Here is a 22,448-nt window from a genome sequence, read left to right on the forward strand (position 1 = left end):
ATCCCTAATTGGCTTAAGCACGGTCTGTAATCCTCCATAAAACAATCAAATCAAATAAACTATTCAAACATTAGAGGAAAGTAAGACCGGTAATTTCAATCCTCGTACATTAACAATCATCGTAATATTATGCAAACGCCTATATACTATATTATACGAGCAAAAATGTAACTTGACATCTTATTAAAATTGAAAAATTGGCGACATCCAAAATACAAAATCCGATTTGATTTCGAGAATCATAAATAAAGCTCGTAATATTAATAACAAACCGAAGGCCGCCTAAAGCTAACAAGAGGGCTATACTGTGAAATGCGAGAAGTTATCAAATTTTGAAAGTTGTTAGTTGAGTTAAGGAAAACGGTGAGTTGATTCTAAAATATATGGAACTGTACAAAATTGCCTCGAAAGTTAACCCCATAACGTATTAAACAAAATTATTTCACTCCCGATATTTCATATATATATATATATATATATATATCGAATCAAAACGAGTGCCTTACTGACAGGGCGGAATTAGTACTATTTGAAAAGTTTTATACAACTAAACTCTATAAAGAGACTCGTGAAAATGATGAGTGGGGAAAATCAAACAGTTGCGACAAAATAAAATCTCATTGAATAAGATTCAGTGGAATCCACAACGGGGAATCAAACGTGTTCGGAAACAGAAAAACGAATTCCGAAACAAATTATTATAAAATCTTCCCCAAAAAGAGCATATTTGGCATATTGAATTTCGGGGACGAAATTTCTTAACCGGGGCAGAATGTGACATCCATGGCAAAACCGAGTACACCTTAGTATTCATATATCGAATAAGCGATTAACAGCTTATTGCGTAACGAACGAACGATTAACCGAATGGGTCTGGTTATGACCCAAATATCCCGAGGGGCCATCTATTCGAGATATATGTCTATTATAAGTCAACATATTGATATTAAGGCCTTAGTATGATAGCAGACTAGTTAAACGAAAACATGCTCGTTTAACGACCCGCTATGGATTTAAACGCAAAGGATAGTTCTGAAACAAGCATTGTATCATCCGTTAAGCCGAAAATGATCTACCAAACACTTTTTGGGGATGTTTTAAGCGATCCGTGGAAATATTTTCGATTTTTCAAACAAATAATATGTTTTTATAAATTTACACAAAAATAGCCGAAAAACGCTCGTTTTCGCTCCGTTTGTCGCACCCGATATATTTTTTCACCAAAAACCGAACCCGAAATAAATTTGGACTCGGCATTTCACATTCGGGCATGTAAATCAAGAAAAGTGGGCCAAATGGGCCCAAAAGGGGGCCCAACAAGCCCAGCCCGCCAACTTGGACCAAGCCCCTATATATTATTATTTTCCTTTCTTTAAAATTAAGCAATGTTAGATATTTTTAGCCATTTTCCAGAACCTTAACATCAACATTTTCTGTTCTAACAAAAGCTATGCCAAAACCCTTAGGTAATATCATTATTTTTATCAAATTTAACTTGTTTAATCATGTTTAATTTCATATAAACATAGTTTGATTACCAAAAATCACTTCTAATCATGAAAAAACCCTAAAAATTGTCCAAAAACATTTTTTGATCATACACATGGTTAGGAACCTGGTTTTATAGATTTTTTGTCCATAAACACGGATTAGAGGGTTTAAACGATGTTTTTACGGTTCAAATGTTCGGTATAAAGCCCTAACTTAAACCCTAACTTTCATGGCTGGTATCTTGATGATACATGCTTGTTTTGTGATATAGGACCTGTATATAGAAGCACGAGAACTCGGAAATTGGATTAGGAGAGCGAAAACGGGCGAAAACCGCAAAGGTAATGCCGAAGCATTCAATTACGGGCTGTTTAGGTTAAGGTTGTGATGTGCATATTTTTAGGTCTTGAAATTTTACAGGGACATCAGGGACCATATCATTGAGTCCCTTTTCAAATTTGGTAATTTTTCAACCATATGAGAATATTTGGCGAATTTATTACCGAATTGGGATGTTTACTTGGGAAAAATAGTTAAAATTCTTGAAAACTTATGAAATTTTGTGGGGAACTCCTATTTGGTATATTTTGATCACATATTAAATTTGGGATCATTTGAAAAAGTTTAAGGGTGTTTTGCGTATATGCGTTCGTATGAATTTTTATAGCCGAATTTCGGCTGAAAAGAATATTGAACAAGCTTATCGCATTCTGGAATTGATACAGGTTGTTTTGAGACATAATTTGAGCATTCAACAATTTTTGTGGAATTTTTGGAAATCGTTTGGGATAGACGGACGATTTTCAGGCAAAATATAGCTGATAAAATAAATTTTTATAAATTATTAAATCAGTAAATAATTCCAGAAATATTTTTATAAAAATCTAAATATTTTATTTGATAAGTGGCTAAATTTTCATAATTTAATGATTAATGGTTAATTAATTATGCTAATTTGAAGATTAAACAAATTCAATTTTAATAAAAACTGGCAAGTTCGCGATTAACGAACCTGCGGGAATATCAAAACACCAAGAGTTATCAAAAATCATATTTTTGGATTAATTAAGTAAAAACGAACCTTTCTATGAGAAACCTGGACAATCTGGATAGATTATGCGCGTTTCTTCTCAAATCAAACTGAGTAAATGGAAACGGGCCCGTAGCTAATCCTGGACCACAATATGTGATCTTTCTTTATAACTTAATCATTTTATTAACCAATACATTTACCCAAGCTTATTTCCCTATAACTGTTTTCTAAACGCGTAAACGAACAACTTGGCCCAGCTGGGAAAACGGGAAACTGAGCCAAGTTCGGTTTTAAGTATTAGACATTGAACAACATCACAACCTAAGCCTATTGCCACTTTCTGGGCGTTCCAGCTATACCCAGATTAGTTATTCAGACCTGTTTAGTACGGAGATTATAATGATATTAAAATATTAATATTATTATAATATGGACTATAGGGACTAAGTGATAGCAAGGAAACGAACCCCGAGCTGACCTCGCACTGGGTGCCAACAAAACCGTGAGTTTCATGACCCCTCTTTTCAAACTGTTTACAAACCTTTGGGGTGAAAAGCGTGTTTATATACATTATCTAACAGAAAACGGTTAAGGATATAGATTATCTGAACATTTATATATGAAAAGTCCCTACAAACATAATGATTGACTACGTGCTGATGAAAGATGATTATTATCGTTGATTGATATATTGAGTGGAGATAATACGAATTGCAAAACATAATGAAATTACACGTGACAACATGTATATACAAACACGTTATGTAATGTTAAACATAACTAATTTGGGAGACAACGTGGTCTGTAATGGCCATGGGGATAACGTGGTATGTGATGATTATGGGGCTATTGTGGGTGGAAGGGGGGCTACAATAGTACTAAACTAAAGTTGAGTATGGCCTATGAGCCTATTTCTGCTGCAACTTATAAACTAAAGTTGAGTATGGCCTATGAGCTAAGTTCTGCTGCAACTTATTAAACGAACTAACTTGATTATGACATGAATGTTAAGAAAATAATGTGATTATGCATATTGTGGGAGGATGGGGAGCCACAGTATTTGGTGATACGTGATAAATACTATATGTGTGTATGTGTCTATATACATGCTATGTGATTAGCCGTATGAAATACTATGTGTAGAATATACTAATTATTTGCGTGTAAACTATATAGTGTTTGAGTTTACGTGGAATCATTGCGGGTGGAAGGGGGACCACAGTGGTTGATGTTAACACGGAACCGTTGTGGGCGGAAGGGGGGGCCACAGTGGTTGAGTTTATGTGGAACCGTTGTGGGAGGAAGGGGGTCCACAGTGGTTGGTTAAAAACGAAAATTGGAACAGGTAGTACGAACAAACAATCACGATTTTACCAAAATTTCAAATTCATATTATAAACTTACATGTGTGCATATGCATACACAAGGATATGGCTGTACATATTTATACAAACGTAAATACATATTTTTACATACGCGCGTACATACAAACTATGACTGTGTGGTACGCAGAACTGAATTCATTAAACTTATGAAACTCACCAACTATTCGTAGTTGACCTGTTTTAACATGCTTTTCACGTAATCAGATATGAGAAATAATTTCTTGTGCGTTACGTGTCTGACTGATGATTGATGTCGTGGGCATTTGAGTTAGAAGTAAAGTAATTGAAGAACCGGTTTGATTGTATCACCTAGTTTGTAAAAGATATTAGAAGGATGTAATATATTGTAAATTAGTTAGTAATGTTACTTTATGAACAATGTATTTGATACCAGTTGTATCTGTTGCATTTCCGTTTTACGCTTCCGCAAATCGCTTAATGGGGTGTGACATCAGTGTTCTTGCAGCTTCAATTAATGTTCTGTTTCTTCTTTCTGCAACACCATTCTGCTCAGGGGTTCTTGGAGCACTATACTGTTGAAAGATCCCTTTAGAAGTGTAGAATTCTTCCATGATTCCATTCTTGAATTTTGATCTATTGTTGCTTCTAATCACTTTCACCTTCTTCTCAAGTTGATTCTCCATTTTCAGTACATAAGTCTTGATAAACTCTGGAGTTTCATCTTTGCTTCCCATAAAGAAGACCCATGTAAACCTTGAAAAATCATCAGTTATTATTGGACTCGGTATGCCCAAGACACATATTATTATTGATGTGGCTAGTACGTCATGATCCAAGTCGGGTCATACTCAATAACAAGCTAGACAAACACCAATAATATTTGTTTATATATGATATGATCATAACAAATAAATATTAACACTTATGTTATTTGGAAAAAGGTTTCTAAATATATTGTACTTGTGGAATAAATAAATCATATGGATGATTTATATTTTGAGATAGGACATTACATAATGTTATTTAAGGTGATTAAATAACAATGTGTAACACTTACCAATTTGCATGTTGCTTGGAATATGTCGTATTGCAATTTTATGAAAATAGAATTAACATAAGAAGTTTTATGATATAAAACTTGTAGATTTTGAAATGGTGAGAGGGTGCCCCCCCCCCCTTCTCTCTCTTTCTCTCCATTTTTATATTATTATTTTATAGTGGAGACATGCAAGCTATGTGAGTGGCGGACTTGGGAGGTGCTCTTTTGAAAGAGAATACCTCTCATTTTTCTCCCATAACACAATAACAAGTAACAAAACACAAGAGGAAAAATCCTCAACTCTTCTTCCTCTCTTGGATTCGGCCAAAGGAGAAGGACAAGGAAGAAGCTGTTTTGAAGTGTAAAATCCTAGCTACAAGGGTGTATTGTCGGAGGCTTGGGGTATGCAAGCTTGAGGGACTACTCATTGAAGTTCTTGCCTTCCAACCATCCTCTCTTTCATCCGGGTAGGTTTTACCTCTTGAAAGGTAGTTTGACATGCATGAACTTTTAATGTCATCCATGTGTTTGATAGTATGTATTTCGTATTTGGATCCGGGCTTGGGTTTTGCATGTGTAAAATTGGTTTTATACACAATAAACTAACAAGATTTAAAACTTTTATCCGCTGCGTTTTTCATAAAATTGGGGTTTTATGACTTTGATAATCTTGTTAAAACCCAACAATGGCATCAAGAGCCACTTATACGGATGCATGCTTCATTAGACCCAAAAGTTTTCGGGTTAATGGTGGGGTTTTACCATATGGCTGAAAATTTTGGGGGTTTTGGTTACCCCATGGTTTTTCAAGGTTATACTTTACATGCATGTGGTAATCTTGAAAAACTAAGTCATTTGGATGATTATTTGTGTTGTTTGGACAAAACCCGAAACTTTCGGTTTTGACAAGTTTGGCCAAAAGTTTCAAGGGGTAAAGGGGAACCATTTGGGTCTTGTGTTATTGCATATTTGGATGTGTAACAGTGTAACGCCCGTAAATTTTCGTTAAAAGGACTTACGCCTTGTAAGTTTGTATTTCCAACCGAGACTCATTCTGGCACCTTCAGGGACCTCCTGGTCGTTCTCGTATGTTATGTTCTTAACCTTTTCATCCTAGTTATCGTAAATTTCAAACTCAAGGGACTAGAATGTAATATTTTTATATCATAAACAAAAAAACCCTAGCCCCTCCCCTCTCCCGCCTACGATCAGACTAAGAGAAGCAGCCAAGGGACCCGATTTTTCTTTTTTGCAGCCAACTCCAAGCATAAAACTTCAATTCAAGGTCGTTCCTACCCTAAAACAATTCTTTTTCACCATTAAACACTTCATTGAGCATGTTAGGGTTTGAATTTTGATTAAGACAGTTGCTGACAGATTCGTAATTGTTTATTGCTTGGTCTGTAACTCGATGAAAATTTATTAGTTTTGATCGATTCTTGTTTCTATGATGTTCTACTTTGAGTATAGTTTCCAGAAAGGTATAATATGTAATTTTTGGACGAGATTTGAATGCTTTTTATGATTTTATAAGATCGAGTGTCAAAGCTGATGCGGGATGACAAATTCTGGTCTGTCTTCCTGACATCATAACTCTTTTTCGATAAATCCAAATTGGTTAGTTCCACTTCTGGAAGTTAATATTTTGAATTAGGAACCAAGACCATTTGGAATTGTTTAATTTGGTTGGATAATGACCTTTATAAAAATAAAACCATTTTGTTGCGCACTGAAATAGCTGCACATACCTTTCTGTGTTGCAGGAATTTTTATGATTTTTTTTTCCACTTGAAAAATATAATAAAAATATTTTTATAAACCGAGCACATTTACGAAATTCGGGTAAAAATTTAATAATTTATTTCAAAGTTTATCCTATGTAATTAAATGCATCTTCGCATGCTAAAATCTGCACATTTTACTTGTTATTGATCGATAAGTTTGTTTTAGGCTTAATCGGTGGATGTTCAATTGTGTTCTTGTCGGGGCTGTTTGAAGTGAGTTTTTGCACAAACATCTTCCTAGGTATGTCTAGTATTACATGCTTTAAAATTATGCACATTGGTGTTCGTTTGATTGGTCAACTAGTTGTAGTTTGAAAGATAGTTTTCGGTTGGCTAGAATGGTAGATTGTTGCGTTTAACACGAGGGTTGAGGTAATTAACGACCAATTCAGTTCGGGTGACCTCGGTTTGATGTACGGGTTGTTGGAAAGTTGTTTTTATAAGTAATGGGGCTGAATTGGTTGTCGGTTACTCAAATGGGTCGGTACAACGTGTATTCGCGTTTATTGAATAGTTAGTGCGTTGTACTTGCGAATTACCGACCGATTCGACTCATGTAGCGTCGTGCGGACTCGTTGGCTGTGAATTTATCATAATGGGTCCACACAGGGCTGAGTTGGAAGTTAATCTCCTAAACAACTCTTAAACACGCGTGTTAGTATCACCTAGTGCTTACGGGGGTAATTTGGGAATTCTTTATTCCTGGGAGTATCTAAGGGTCGTGTTGGTAAATGTAAAGCCCCGGGGGCTGTTATGATTGAGTTTGATGAGGTCAAGGCTTTAGGTAACTCGAACCCTGTTAGAACGTCTCGTAGGATGTCGTTAGTAATGATTGTATGTAAACCGACAGGCGTTTGAGTTGTGGGGATACTTAGGGGTTTTGTAGCTCGTGGTGATTTCGTGCCTTGTGTCAGGTGAGTTCATGATGCCCTTTTTACTCTTTTCAAGTTTTGGGCCAGCATACACACCATATTTCAACTTTACCTGATTTTACTCGTTTAAACTAAATGGATGGTTTTATATATCCTTACTGGTGTTTGTGGGTTCATGAAATTATGGGTGAATTATATTCTATGCCTTAGAATATTTGAGGCTCGTTTATGGTTATATATTTTATAAGGTTATAGATATTACTTATGGTCTAGACTCAAGGATATAGGCTTACTCGTATTGTAGTATGTTATGAGATGATATTTATGAATGTGTGTGCAAGTGTGACTTTATGACCATAGGTTCACTTTCATGATGATATATTTGGGATGATATTATTGTACGTTGTACGTATGTTTGTACATATATTATTGTATGGCCAATAATTGGCGATGTTAATTAGTCGTTATCAACTAAGGATGTTTGTGTATGCCTACTTTTTGTTTGCATGCGGTTGGATGGTGATCTTGGCCGGGCCAAACTATACTACTCAGGTTCTTAAAACCTGTGGCGGGCCCTGAAAAGCCCGTAAGGGGGGAGGCTCGTGTGGCATGATCACCATCGGATGAGATGATACGTGTTTGGGTTGTACGTGTCCTCGACCCTGATGTTATTACTTGGATATTACGTGTTTGGGTTGTACATGTGCTCGACCCTGATGTTATTACTTGGATGATATTTATGGGGATATAATTATATAGATGTACATATATACAAGTATGACTACTTATTATTGACGATGGCCTAACTGTTCATATCCCATTTTATTTTAAAACTCTTGGAATGATTATTATGAATGTCAATTATTAAAACTTGAACTCACTCAGCTCAAGCTGACTTTGTGTGTATGTTAGTGTGAGTTTCAGGTTAGGAGGAGGATGCTTACTGCTTGGACGTGCTCGAGGCTATTAGGACGGTTGAAGGCATATCTAGTTGGAGAGTTTCGTTGATGAACATTGTTCTTTTCAGTTTTTATTAAATACATTTAAATTTGGTTTTGGGCACAATCCCCGGGTTTTGGGAACGTGTTGGATCAATTATGACTTTTCCGCTGATTTATACTCTGAACTGGTTTTAAAATAAATGAATTGCCTTGGGTTTAAAATCACATTTTCCTGGTTTTGAGAAATTTGATATTCCTGATTCCGCTGTTTAGTACTCTTAAACGATTTTAATAAGATGAATTGGTTTGGTTTTAAATTTTTATGAAGTTTGGATATGATTACCAACTGTAGGATTCCCGGGATTTGGGGTCTTACAAATAGATGTTCATAACCTAGCCATGGCCTTGTGTTTGGTTGAATGTTTGTGTTGATTGTTTATTCATTCGATATGGTTGTAATATTTATTTGGATTTGTAATCTATTTATTCTTTCAATTGGTTTGTAATAATAAGTAGATTAGGTGCATTTGTTTTACTAGAAACATGTATTAGGATATGTTCTGTAAAAGAAGATGCAAGGAAGAGAGCCCAAATAAAATGATGGAGACCACAACACGGGGGTGAACACTTGGAGCATTTGGATGCGGGATCAAGTGGGAGTTCACCGACACAAGCACATCTCCTTTTGAGTCCCTTAGGAAAGACCATTTGACACACTTGTCTTCGGTCAACAAGTGTAGTCAACATTAGGATGCTATGGTTATGAACTTGTGGTTGTCTATTTTATGCTTGCATGGTTGATTTACTTTTGTTTGTGTTATTGCAATATGGTTTGCTAACAACTTAAAATCAACAACTAGCATAAAATTGGTTCCTTAGAAATCGTTAGGTAATAAAATTTGGTTTTATTAAAGGCTAATGATTTCATAATAAAATGGGTTTTATTAATAGGAACTTTGAAAAAGGGTTTTTCAACTAAGTACCATACATTTGAATGCATGCAAATGAAAGGTACATAAAAGGTTTCCAATCAAGAATTTTGAAACCTAAAATCCCTTTTATAAAATGAGTTGAACACCATCCTTTTATACGACACTCGAATCATTTGGGAACTCGGTGTGGGATAAAGGTCACCTAACCACATTAGAGGAAACTTGTGATTTTGAGGTGGGTTTGCCATATTTGTGGGATAAAGGTCACCTAACCACTTGTATGTGTAAATTCACATGTGTGTGTAAGTATGACGACTTAAATTGGAAACCATGTGAATAGGGTCACCGAAGCATGGTATACAATGTTGTTGATGGGATTAAACATGCCAACTAAACATGAGATGTTTAACCGATCCTATAAAACTAGAAGTTGTAAAGGGTTGCAATCGTCAAGCGTTGACTACCTTGTTAATTTAAATAGCAGGATAAAGGTCACCTAACTACTATTTGAATGTAACGTTGGGTTCTAGATTTTAATCATTAATTGTCTTGGAGACATAAAGGGTATTAAAGATTAAAATTATTGATATCGAAAATACTAAAATTGAGCTTCTTATGTTTGTAGATGGCCGCAATCAATAATCCACCTACCCGTTAATAACCTATCACTAAGATCTATTCTTGACAAGGATCGTCTAAACTATACCAACTTTATGGATTGGTATCGAAACTTGAGAATCGTTCTCAAGTAAGAAAAGAAATACTACGTGATAGACTAACCGATTCCTGATGAACCTACTAGTGTTGACGATGTCCAAGACCATAACGATTGGGTTAAGCACAAAGAGGATTCGGTGCAAGTTTCTTGCCTCATGTTGGGAACTATGATTCCCGATATTCAAAAGGATTTTGAACTTCATGGGGCATACGACATGATCACCCAACATACGGAAATCTTCCTTACACAAGCTAGGGTGGAACGCTTCGAAACGGTTCGAGCGCTTCATGCATGTCGTATGGAAGAAACCCAATCGGTCTCATCTTATGTACTTAAGATGAAAAGCCATATTGATCGTCTCGAGCACCTTAATTGTCCTGTCTCAAAAGAGTTAGCCACGGATTTGATCCTAAATGGGCTAACCAAGAAGTTTGAGACTTTTTTTATGAATTATAACATGAATGGGTGGGACAAAAGCATTGGTGAGCTTCACGCAATGCTTAAAACGGCGGAGACGGGAATGGGTAAAAAGGTTTTACCCGTTCTCACGATCAATGAGGGAGGCAATAAGAAAAGGCATCAGCCGGAACCCAAGGCAAAGGTTGCCAAAGGTAAGGGACAAGTCAAAGGCAAGTTCAAGGGAAAGGCTAAAGTGGAACCACTCTAACCAAAGAAGCTAAAGGTTAGCTCGGAGGATCCGTGCTTTGGATGTGGGGAGATTAGGCATTGGATGAGGAATTGTCCAACCCGTCTCAAAGAGTTGAAAGCTAAGAGGGATGCGGGGCAAACCTCGGGTACAACTTTCATGATTTATATTGATCTTAATCTTATTTCCTCTAACACATGGGTATTGGATACCGGATGTGGAACTCATATTTGCATTTGTTGCAGGGGTTCAAGGGAAATGATGGATTCACGAAAGGAGATATTAGTCTCTTCATGGGCAACGGAGCAAAGGTTGTTGTCGAAGCCCGAGGAGACTACACACTAAAGCTTCCAAATGGTTTGGAAGCTATTTTGAAAGACATTTTGTACGCTCCTAGTTTGACTAGGAACATTATCTCCGTTTCTTTGTTAAGACAATATGGGTTTGATTTTAAATTTGTGGACAATGGTATTTGTGTTTTCATGAATGATGTCTTTTATTTTAAAGCAATGCCATCTAAATGGACTTATCTTTGGCATTGTCACCTTGGTCACTTAAACAAAGATCGCATACATACACTTCAAAAGAATGGTGTTTTGGAATCAAGTGAAGATGATTCATTTGATAAGTGTGAGTCTTGTTTACTTGGAAAGATGACCGAGGACCCCTTTAGTTGAACAAATGAAGGGGCAAAAGACTTATTGGGTATCATACATTCGGATGTATGTGGCCCCTTTAAGGCAATGCCAAGGAATGATGAAAGATACTTCGTTACCTTTATCGACAATTATAGTCGTTATGGGTATGTGTACTTTTTAAGACACAAAGATGAAGCCTTTGAAATGTTCAAAGTCTTCCAAAAATAAGTACAAAATTAAATCGATAAAACCATCAAAGTACTTCGTTCGGATAGAGGAGGTGAATACCTAAGTGATGCTTTCCGAGATCATCTTAAAAGTTGTGGGATCATCTCACAACTTACTCCACCCGGAACACCACAACACAATAGTGTGTCCGAAAGGAGGAATCGAACTCTATTGGATATGGTTCGATCTATGAAGACTAGAAGCACATTGCCTCTATCATTTTGGGGTTTCGCTTTGCTCTACGCGGCCGTATTCTAAATATGGCCCCAACCAAGAAAGTGGACAAGACACCTTTTGAAATATGGAATGGAAGGGCTCCATCATTATCATATTTAAAGGTATGGGGTTGTGAGGCTTATGTCAAGAACAACACCCAAAAAAAACTTGAAAGTCGATCCACTAAGTGTATCTTTGAAGGATATCCCAAGGACTCCATGGGATATTATTTCTACAACCCAACCTAGCAAAAGGTGTTCGTTGCTCGAAAGGCCTAGTTCATGGAAACTAAGTTCCTTATGGAAGGTGCTAGTAAAACGGTGGAACTCGAGGAGGATCGAGAACCACAAGCCGATACACGTTTGGTTGATACTAGCAATAAACAAGAGGTTGTTAAGAATGATCAAATGGTTGATCAAAACACACAAAACATTCGCAAATCCGGTAGAATTAGTCATCCACCCGAAAGATATGGATTTTTCATGGATGGATGCTATGTGGTAGATTCGGATGAACCCACCACATACCGTGATGCAATGTCACAATCCGATTGTGACGAATGGCTTGAAGCCATGAACGTTGAGATGCAATCCATGCATGACAACGAAGTATGGGATTTGGTTGTACCACCTCTTAATTACAAACCGGTTGGAAGTAAGTGGGTTTTCAAGAAGAAAACTGATATGTATGGAAACTTGGATACTTATAAAGCAAGACTTGTAGCAAAAGGTTTCACTCAAACTCAAGGGGTTGACTATGATGAAACTTTTTCTCCCGTAGCAATGCTAAAGTCTATTAGGATATCTTTTGCCATAGCCACACATTATGACTATGAGATATGGCAAATGGATGTCAAAACCGCTTTCCTAAATGGGCATCTTGAGGAAGATGTCTATATGGTTTAACCCGAAGGTTTTGTCGATCCACAAAATCCTAACAAAGTATGCAAGTTAAAGAAATCAATCTATAGATTGAAACAAGCATCTAGAAGTTGGAATCATCGTTTTGATGAAGAAGTTAAGAAATTTGGATTCATCAAAAATGGTGATGAAGCTTGTAAGAGAGTATAAGGATCTAGATCTTGTGATTACATTGGTGTTCATGTTGATTCGTTATACGATTAGGCTGTGTTTACGTTAGTAGGTGTAGTGTGTGTATTGAGACGGCAGTTGGACAGAGTAACGAGAGGATTCAAAGGATAAATCAGAACTGTTATAATGTAATACATTACAGGGGATATATATATATATATATATATATATATATATATATATATATATATATATATATATATATATATATATATGTGACATTTAAGCCAAAACAAGGTAAACCTCAGTACGTATTTACCGATTAAGCAAATAAACGCCTTTTGCGTAACAACGAACGATTAACCGAACGGGTCGGGTTATGACCTAGATATCCTGGGGGGGCATCTATAAGCGATATACGTTTAATATAAGATAATATACTGGTATTATGGCCTTAGTTCGATAGCAATAAAGTTAAACGAAAACATGCTTGTTTAACTACCCGCTATAGATTTAAACGCGAAAGATAGGTACAAACCAAGCATTGTATCATCCGTTAAACCGAAAAAGACTTACCAAACACTTATTTGAAATGTTTTAGGCGATCCGTGAAAATATTTCGATTTTTACAAACGAATACTATATTTTTATGAATTTACACAAAACTAGCCGAAAAACGATCGTTTTCGCACTGTTTAACGTACCCGATAAGTTTTTCGCCACAAAAACCGAACCCGAACTAAATTTGGATTGGGCTTTTCATATTTGGGCTTGTAAAACAGATTGTTGGGCCAAAAATAAGCCCAAGGGAGCCCAAATTTTAACCCCCCCCCCTAAGTAAACATTTTTATATATTAACTTTGTGTAGATATTTTACAACATGAAACTTTGTGTAATCTGATCTTCTACAAGTCTCCAGCAAAAACCATCAAGAAAACTAGGTAAAAACTTTATGATTAATCGATTTTTGATTTGTTTAATAACATATAAACATGTCTTGATTGTTAAAAATCATAGTTAACCATGTAAAACCTTCAAAAATCATTCAAAAACATACTTTGATGTTAAACCTAGTTTCAAATCAGAATCATGATCTTTTTTGGCCATAAACACGGATTAAAGGGTTGAAACGGCATTTTTATGGGTCAAAAGTTCGTTTTTGGTGCACTAGCCGAAACCCTAATTCAAGGGCTGTTATGTTGATGAGATATTTCTTGGTTTGTGATATAGGACTTGTATCTAGCCTACATAGGAGCACAAGAGCTTCAAAAGTTGATTAGAAAGGCGGAAACGAACCAAAACCGCTAAGGAAATGCCGAAACACTCACTTACGGGCTGTTTAGGTTAAGATTGTGATGTGCATAATATTTGGCCTTGAAATTTTTCAGGGACATAAGGGACCATGTCATTGAGTCCCTGTTCAAATTTGGTAATTTTTCGACCATCCGAAAATATTTGGCGAATTTATTACCTTGGGACGTTTATTTGGGAAAAATAGCTAAAATACTTCAAATATTATGAAATTTTTCTGGGAACTCAGATTTGATGTATTTTGATCACATATGAATTTTGGGATCATTTAGAGAAGTCTAAAGGTGTTTTGTGTATATGCGTTCGTGTGAATTTTTATAGCTGAATTTGGGCCGAAAAGAATATTGCACGAGCTTTTTACATTCTGGAATTAATACAGGTTGTTTTGAGACATGATTTGAGTATTCAGGAATTTTTGTGGAATTTTTGGAAATTTTTTGGGATAAACGGACGATTTTCAGGAGAAATATAGCTGATAAAATGAATTTATATAAATTAATAAATCAGTAAATAATTCCAGAAATATTTTTATTAAAATCGAAATATTTTAATTGATAAGTGGCTAAATTTTCATAATTTAATGATTAATGGTTAATTAATTATGCTAATTTAAAGATTAAACAAATTTAGTTTTCATAAAAACCGGCAAGTTCGCGATTAACGAACCTGCGGGAATATCAAAACACCAAGAGTGATTAAAAATCATATTTTTGGACTAATTAAGTAAAAACGAATGTTTCTATGAGAAACATGGACAATCCGGTTGGACTGTGCGCGTTTTCTTCTATAATTAAACTAAATAAACGGAAACGGGCCCCGTGGATAATCCGGGACCCCAGTATGTGATCCTTCTTTATAACTTAATCATTTTATTAACCAATACATATACCCAAGCTTATTTTCCTATAACTTTTTTCTGAACGCGTAAACGAACAACTTGGCCCAGCTGGGAAAACGTGAATCTGAGCAAGTTCGGTTTTAAGTATTAGACATTGAACAACATCACAACCTAAGCCTATTGCCACTTTCTGGGCGTTCCAGCTATACCCAGATTAGTTATAGAGCCCAGTTTAGTATTGAGATTATAATAATATTAAAATATTAATATTATTATAATATTAATTATAGGAAACCGTGATTGCAAGTTATACAAACCTTGAACCGACGTGCTACTGATTATCTACTAAACAGTGAGTTTCATGACCCCACTTCTAAACTGTTTTACGAACTTTTAGGGTGAAAAGCATGTTTGATTACATATACATACCTGAAACATGTATTGATGTGAATTATCTAAGTGCTAACACATGAAAGTCCCCACGATCACAGTGATTAACTTCGAGCCGGTGGCTTTTGAATAGTACTTTTGGTTTGACAAACCCAAACGGAATCGGCCTAGTTGCCGTGTCACATAGCGCCGTTTGCACATGACCATATTTATACAAACAGGCTATGTAGTGTTAGACATAGCTACCGGGGCATGTTGTGGGCGGAAGGGGAGCCACAGTGGTTGATTGAGAATGGGAAATGGATGCACGCAGCACATACAGTCAAGGCTTCACTGTAGCTTAGCATAATTACATCATTTACATACATACATACTTATTTCATGATTACAAGTGTTAACTTGGGAATACTCATTACTGTTTTCTTGAAACTCGTGAAACTCACCAACTCTAGTCGTTGACCCGTTTTAAACTGCTTTTTAGGTGTACCTAAATCGGAATGATTTGGTGATCTGTTACTTGCCCAAGGTGTGTGGTTGATGCTATGTAAATAGAAGCAAGGAAGTTAGTAGTATGATCGTATAGTTAACGAACAAGTTTGGTTTGTATCACCTAGACTGTAAAACGATGATAAAACAAGGAAATGTAATATATTGTAAATTAGTTTGTAATGTTTCTTTATAAACAATGTGTTGATACCAGAGGTGTCTGTTACGTTCCCGTTTTACGCTTCCGCAATGTGCTACTCGGGGTGTGACAATATAGGAGATGACCCTATTCGTTAAGATAAGTTTAACGAATAGGTCATTCGTTACAGTTACTTTAACGAATAAACATGCTTATTCGTTAGTACATTAAATGATAGCGAATGGCCCTCATTCGTTATCTCATTCGTTAAACATGGTTAACGAATGAGCTTACATTTAGACGAATGTGTTACATTCGTTACGGAGTAACATAATTTAACTTACAATAGAGCGAATGGCCTTTTTCCCATAATTACATTATAACCCCTATACTTTAATCTATTACATTAATAACCCTGATAAAGATCGAGACGTACAAAACATGCATCAACAAACTCCCCCTCGTCTCGAGCTCTTTATCATTTATCTCTGGAACATCTTGGTCTTCCATTCAACGCAACTGTGAATCTTGTATGCGTAATAGACTTTAACAACCTTCTGAAACTGCATAGCAAGCTCGTAGTCGCATACGTTAGCAAACCTGATCTGACTTGTAAATAAAGCAACATTGTCAGATTCAGATAAGTTAACCAGCCACATTGGATCAATAACACGTATCGTCTTCGTGTTTGAACCATGACTAAATACAATAACCGCTTCACCTGTATGATTGTTGTAATACCAATAATTAAACGAGGCGAATAGACTCTGAGGAAAAACCTTCATTGGAACCCTCTTCATCGTCTTTGGTGGTTTTACTTGTAATATCATCTTTCTCCAACCTGTGCGCGTATCAATCTCATCAATGTACTTATGAGTAGGCACCTGTGGCTTGAAAAATTTGAAACCGAAGCGAGTTTCATGTAATAACTGCTTATAGAACCACCCAGCCCACTGATCGTTCCCTTGATTAACGAACGGTCTGTTTGCTAGTGTTCTCACATCCTATCTGGGCATAGATAAGATATCGTGTGGGCGCTTAAAGTAATAAATACCGTGTTCCCATTTCACGATATATACCTTAAGATCCGAATCATACTGCCATGCCACCAAATCACCTCTTACATCTTTAGCTGGCTTGTACTTCTTCATTTGGTATGCAGATGCTCGAGCCTTTTCCACTTTGACTTCTTCTCGTTCATGATAACGAAAAGTTTCAATCATCTTGTTCATCGTTGCAACATTATGTTCAAACATACCATCCAAAGCACGTTTACGCTTCTTCTCAGTAACAGAGACATGACTTGTTTCAGCAGCTTTAAATTTATATTTTTCTTCCCGCAAACGACGTTCTGCTGCATCAAAGTTCTCAGTAGTGAAAAATGGAATACCTGAGTCGTTGTTGTTGTCGGTGTAGAACTCAGGGTACTCCTCAGCAGTTACGTCTTCAACCTCTACCTCATCAAAATCAGGCACATTCCCGTGTGGAATGCTTGTATTCGTACTTTCTTCTATTTCAACATCCACGTCCACACTCTTTCCCAACACATCTACCTCTTCCTCATTTAGATCCAGAAGCAAGGCAATTTGTTCTTTTGTTAATGAATGATCAACAAATTCACCTTCTTCGATCTCATCCACATTCACCATACTATACACAACTCCATCCATTCCCACAAATAGAAGCATATTAGCTGGAATAACATCTATTGGTTTAGCTCTCGTGTAATCCTTGTATGGCACTATCTGCAACTGATTATCTCAAGATCCAGCAGCACTCGCATCAGTCTTATTTCCTACCGACGGTGTGGAATTTCCGCCCGGTTGCTGATCTACCTCACCACCTGTACCATCTTGATCATCTTCATTGTTCTTTAACTTCTTTAACTCATCTTCTTTACATGTCAACTGAAGAATGATCTCATCCTATTTATCCAATCTCTCCCCCTGAGCAGCAATAAGGGCTCGAATCTCCTTGTTTTCACATTGAGTGAACTGAATATGACGCAACAAATTTTGTTGTGCTAACTCATGGGCCGCTCTATCAGCTTGCATTTGAGTCTGTTGAAGATGCAACAGATTCATCATATGAAACCATTGAGTCTGTAGATTCAAGCCGAAGAAATTTGGATGAACTGGTTGCAATGGTATCGGCAACTGTGTCGGTGTAACAGGAGTAGCAGGCTGCGGTGTAGGCATACTTGCTAGAACCATCTGAAGAATATCTCCAAAAAAAGGATCTGGTCGTGTAGTTGTTATCAAGGTCATAGACGGAGGCATAGGAGAAGTACGCATTCGCACAGGTGTCGGAGAACGAAGAAGATCTGTAATTGGAGTAGGAGTGGGAGATCGTGGAATTCTCTGTTGAGCTGGAGAAGCAGTAGCGGGAATAACTAAAGCAAAAACAACAGTAGACAGCACAAAAGGTTGACTAGGTATCTCTATACCCGAACCCCTTCTAACCCGTTGTTTCTTGGGTTTCTCCCCCTTTTCCACCATTGGTTATTTCCCTTTACGCTTACGTTTCTGTTCATAACTTAACTCGACTTGTGGTCCTGGACCACCATTACCACCATCATCTCCACCATCATTTCCACCATCACCACCTTCACGTTCTAAATCAGAATCGTCATGAATCCAACGATCATTAGATGGTGCAACATAATCAATATTAACCAAATGACCAATCAATTGTTTGAACTTTGGTCAATCTGCCAGACTCTGACCTCTATAAGATCTCAACCGTCTCATAGTTTCTTCGTTCATGTGTTCAAGCTTCATAACATCAGCTTGATCTTTCTCCAAGTCCGGCACCAAATCATTGATTATCATTTGTAGAAATCTTGGATACATTAGAAATTTATGTCTGCTTGTAATGTTCTCTTTCAAATGATAATAAACCAATTTAGAGAAGTTGAATAGTTTATTCAGAACAAGTGCAACGAAAGCAGACTGCAGCATCACCCGGCATTAATCAAATCCACCTATACGTCCGCCGAGGCAATGAATCAATACATGAAGCAAATACTTGTATTGTTCACACAAGTTTGCTTTGTTGTACATTGACTTTCCCAGATCATCGTTATACTTTACCCTTCCAAATAATCCACATATCAACTCTCTATCAAACTCACACCTGTCATCAATTGTATCATGAAACCCTAAAGTCTCTGATTACGCCAACATCAATCACCACCCGTTTTCTTTGAATTACTGCTTCAATTTGATTTTCTACTTCATTGAGTCTAGCAGAACTCCATAATTCACGAATTATCTTCTGATAGACAACCGTACGAGTCGAGATCGCCTTGTAAATTCTCGAGCGTATCAGAAAGCTAATCATACCCCCGAATATCGGAGAGTCTTCAAAATTCGGCTCATGATAGGCACATATGTTGTGACTTTTGCATCACAGGAGCTTGAACTGGTTCAGCTTAAACCTCAGGCTGTAGCACTGGATTATCTGCTGGTTGTTGCCCGGGAACAAGGTTTTGAATATTCTCGTCAGCCATATCTGTTCAACAAACAAACATTAGTAACATATTCAATAATAAAATACTGATTTAAGGAATGTTTATCTCATTCGTTAAAATGATTTAAACGAATAATACATTCGTTAAACATTATCCATGTTCCATTCGCTACTCATAACGAAACACACTTATACGTTAAAAATAACGAATTTGATTTTGTATTAACGAATCACTCCTAATTCGTTAACCTATTCGCTAAAAGTGGAATACCTCATTCGTTACTTCTAACGAATTAAATAGTCATTCGTTATCAGATAAAGGAATCTAACTATCATTCGTTATATGAATAACGAATCTGATTAAAATAAACAATTTGACTACACGAGAGTCAATTACATTTTAATTTTGACTAATCAAAGTCAAAGACGACGAACATCACCGTCGAAACCGTTGATTATCCATTACAATTATAAATTAAGCTTATCAACAATGATCGGAATCCTGCTTAAACCACTGGTCATTTGTCATTTATCAAGAATTTAGTCAGTTAAGAATTTTCTAATCAATTAACTGTTCGATTCAAGTTCAGATTTTCAATTAATCAATTAACCCATAAAACAACGATGAAAACCCATGAACCTCATATCATTGTGATAGTCAATACCTGTAGAATGTAAAGATGTTAATCAATATCGACAATAAGTAAGCAAATGATTCTGGGAAAAATTTTCAATAGTTCGTTTAGGGTGATAGTGAAATAGGAAAATGGCGAATGAAATGACATTCGTCTGTCTTTGGGATTATAAACCCCAATAATTTCACACAACCCGAGGTCATTCGTTCAAATTTCAACTAACGAATGGCCTCATTCGTTAACTTATGATCCTGATTCGTCAAGGTTTTTAAACGAATAGTATTCACATTCCTTAAACTTTAATGACTCTTACATTAACTCCTCTTATTCGTTATCATTTTAACGAATAGAGAAGTCATTCATTAAAATCTTAACGAATGATACTATAAATTCATTCCTTTCGTTAACTATTTAAGTGAATGTCTTCCATTGGTTATTTTTAAATAACGAAAGGCATTACATTCGTTAAACTAATTTACGAATCACAAGTCTTCCTTAGCGAATGAGATACAATCTCATTTAATGAATTAAATAATATTAAAACCAATTAGGGTTTTAAACAATGATTTAAATATTCAATTCAATCCAATTTAGGTTTAATTGCATACATTAAGATACCCAATCATCATTGATCGGTAATACTTAACTTAAGCGGATTTTTAAGTTAAAACTACAACTGATACCCGTTGTAAATATATTAAGCACGATTAACTTAAAATTTTTGGGGATCAATCTTTTTCTTTTTCTTTTGAATTATTCGCTAGCTTTGTAATTCGAAACTAAAGCAGAAACGAAAAGAAAGAAAAAATAAAATCTTTTTGGATTTTCGAATATTTTCAATTAACAAATAACAATAAAAAATACAAAACTATACTAATAAAGCAATACATATTTTTGTGAGTTGAGCAGGGAATCATATTGACAAAAATGTCACTAAGTAACACTTCAATTTCGATGATTATTATACACGTAACCCAACGATGGTTGCAGATATAATTGTCCTCTTAAACTTTTCACAGACTTGTCGGAAATTTTACGATATGCTTTAAGTTGGTTCAATTAGGCACAAAACCATATGTGGACCCCATCAATCAGATATAACATTTCTATCTCTTATACAGTAAATATCACATGTACGTTTTTCTTTGACTTTCCAAAATTTGATTAACTGTGACTCATGCAAAAATAATAAAAAGAAATAAAGCAGAATGTCAAAATTTTCCCTTAAGATCGGTATTACTACAAGCAGATAAGGTTCCATTTTAACAAAATAAAAAGATAAAAATAAGTTGAAGTTGCATAAAATCTTAATTCTCAATTCGGATAATCCCGTATTATCGCGCGGAGAAAGTCCATGATTTTATACGAAACACCAAGAAAATAAAGCAGAATACTCAAATATTAACCCTCAGGTCGGATAATCTATCGCGCAGGAGAGGAACCAATATTTGAATAAAAATTAAGAAAAAAGAAAGTTGAATTTCTTTGCAAAATAAAATAAAAACAAAGCAGAATTTTCTTCAAAAATGAAAGCATGCACACACAGTAATCATTTTGACTTTTAACTTTTTCGTAACTCAGATATAGTATCAATCTTTCAAGATGTAATTCCACTAGGTTCGGCATTCATTATCTTTATATCTTATCAGTTCCTATATAGTCTGTCAAGCCTATCTTCGCATATCATATTGCTGGCCTTACGGTAATTTTTAATCTAGTTTATCGATGTACTAGATCAATCCCGTCAATGTACTATCATTTTCCCTTTTTGCTTCAAAACTCATTTTGAGGAGCATTTTTCATTGTTTTTGAAATTTTTCAATATTTGAATATTTTTGGAGTTTTTAATTTCTCTGTACAAACTGAAAACACAATATTTTTGGTTTTTATATTTTTCTCCCCCTAAAAACAACAAAAATCGAAACAAAACAAGAAATAAAATGATTTAACCAAGCTTTTGAATATCTTTTAAAGTTTTTAAAGCATAAACCCAGCAGATATTGAAAACGTGTTTTGTTAAACGCTTTGGTATAAAGATCAGCCTTTTGAAAATCCGTGTGAATTTTATCAGTTGATATTAATTTCTTTTCAAACCAATCACGTATGAAGTGATAACGGATTTCAATATGTTTGGGTTTCGAATGGTGAATCGGATTTTTGGTGATTGAAATTGCAGCAGAATTATCAATATAAATGGGAGTAGTAAGAAACTTCAAGCCGTAATCCCGCAAGTGTTGCTGGATCCAGAGAACCTGTGAGTAGC

Source organism: Bidens hawaiensis, unplaced genomic scaffold (genome assembly GCF_021521415.1).
Source record: "Bidens hawaiensis isolate Kalapana, Puna unplaced genomic scaffold, B.hawaiensis_p1.1 tig00009480_1, whole genome shotgun sequence".
Classification (NCBI taxonomy): Eukaryota; Viridiplantae; Streptophyta; class Magnoliopsida; order Asterales; family Asteraceae; genus Bidens; species Bidens hawaiensis.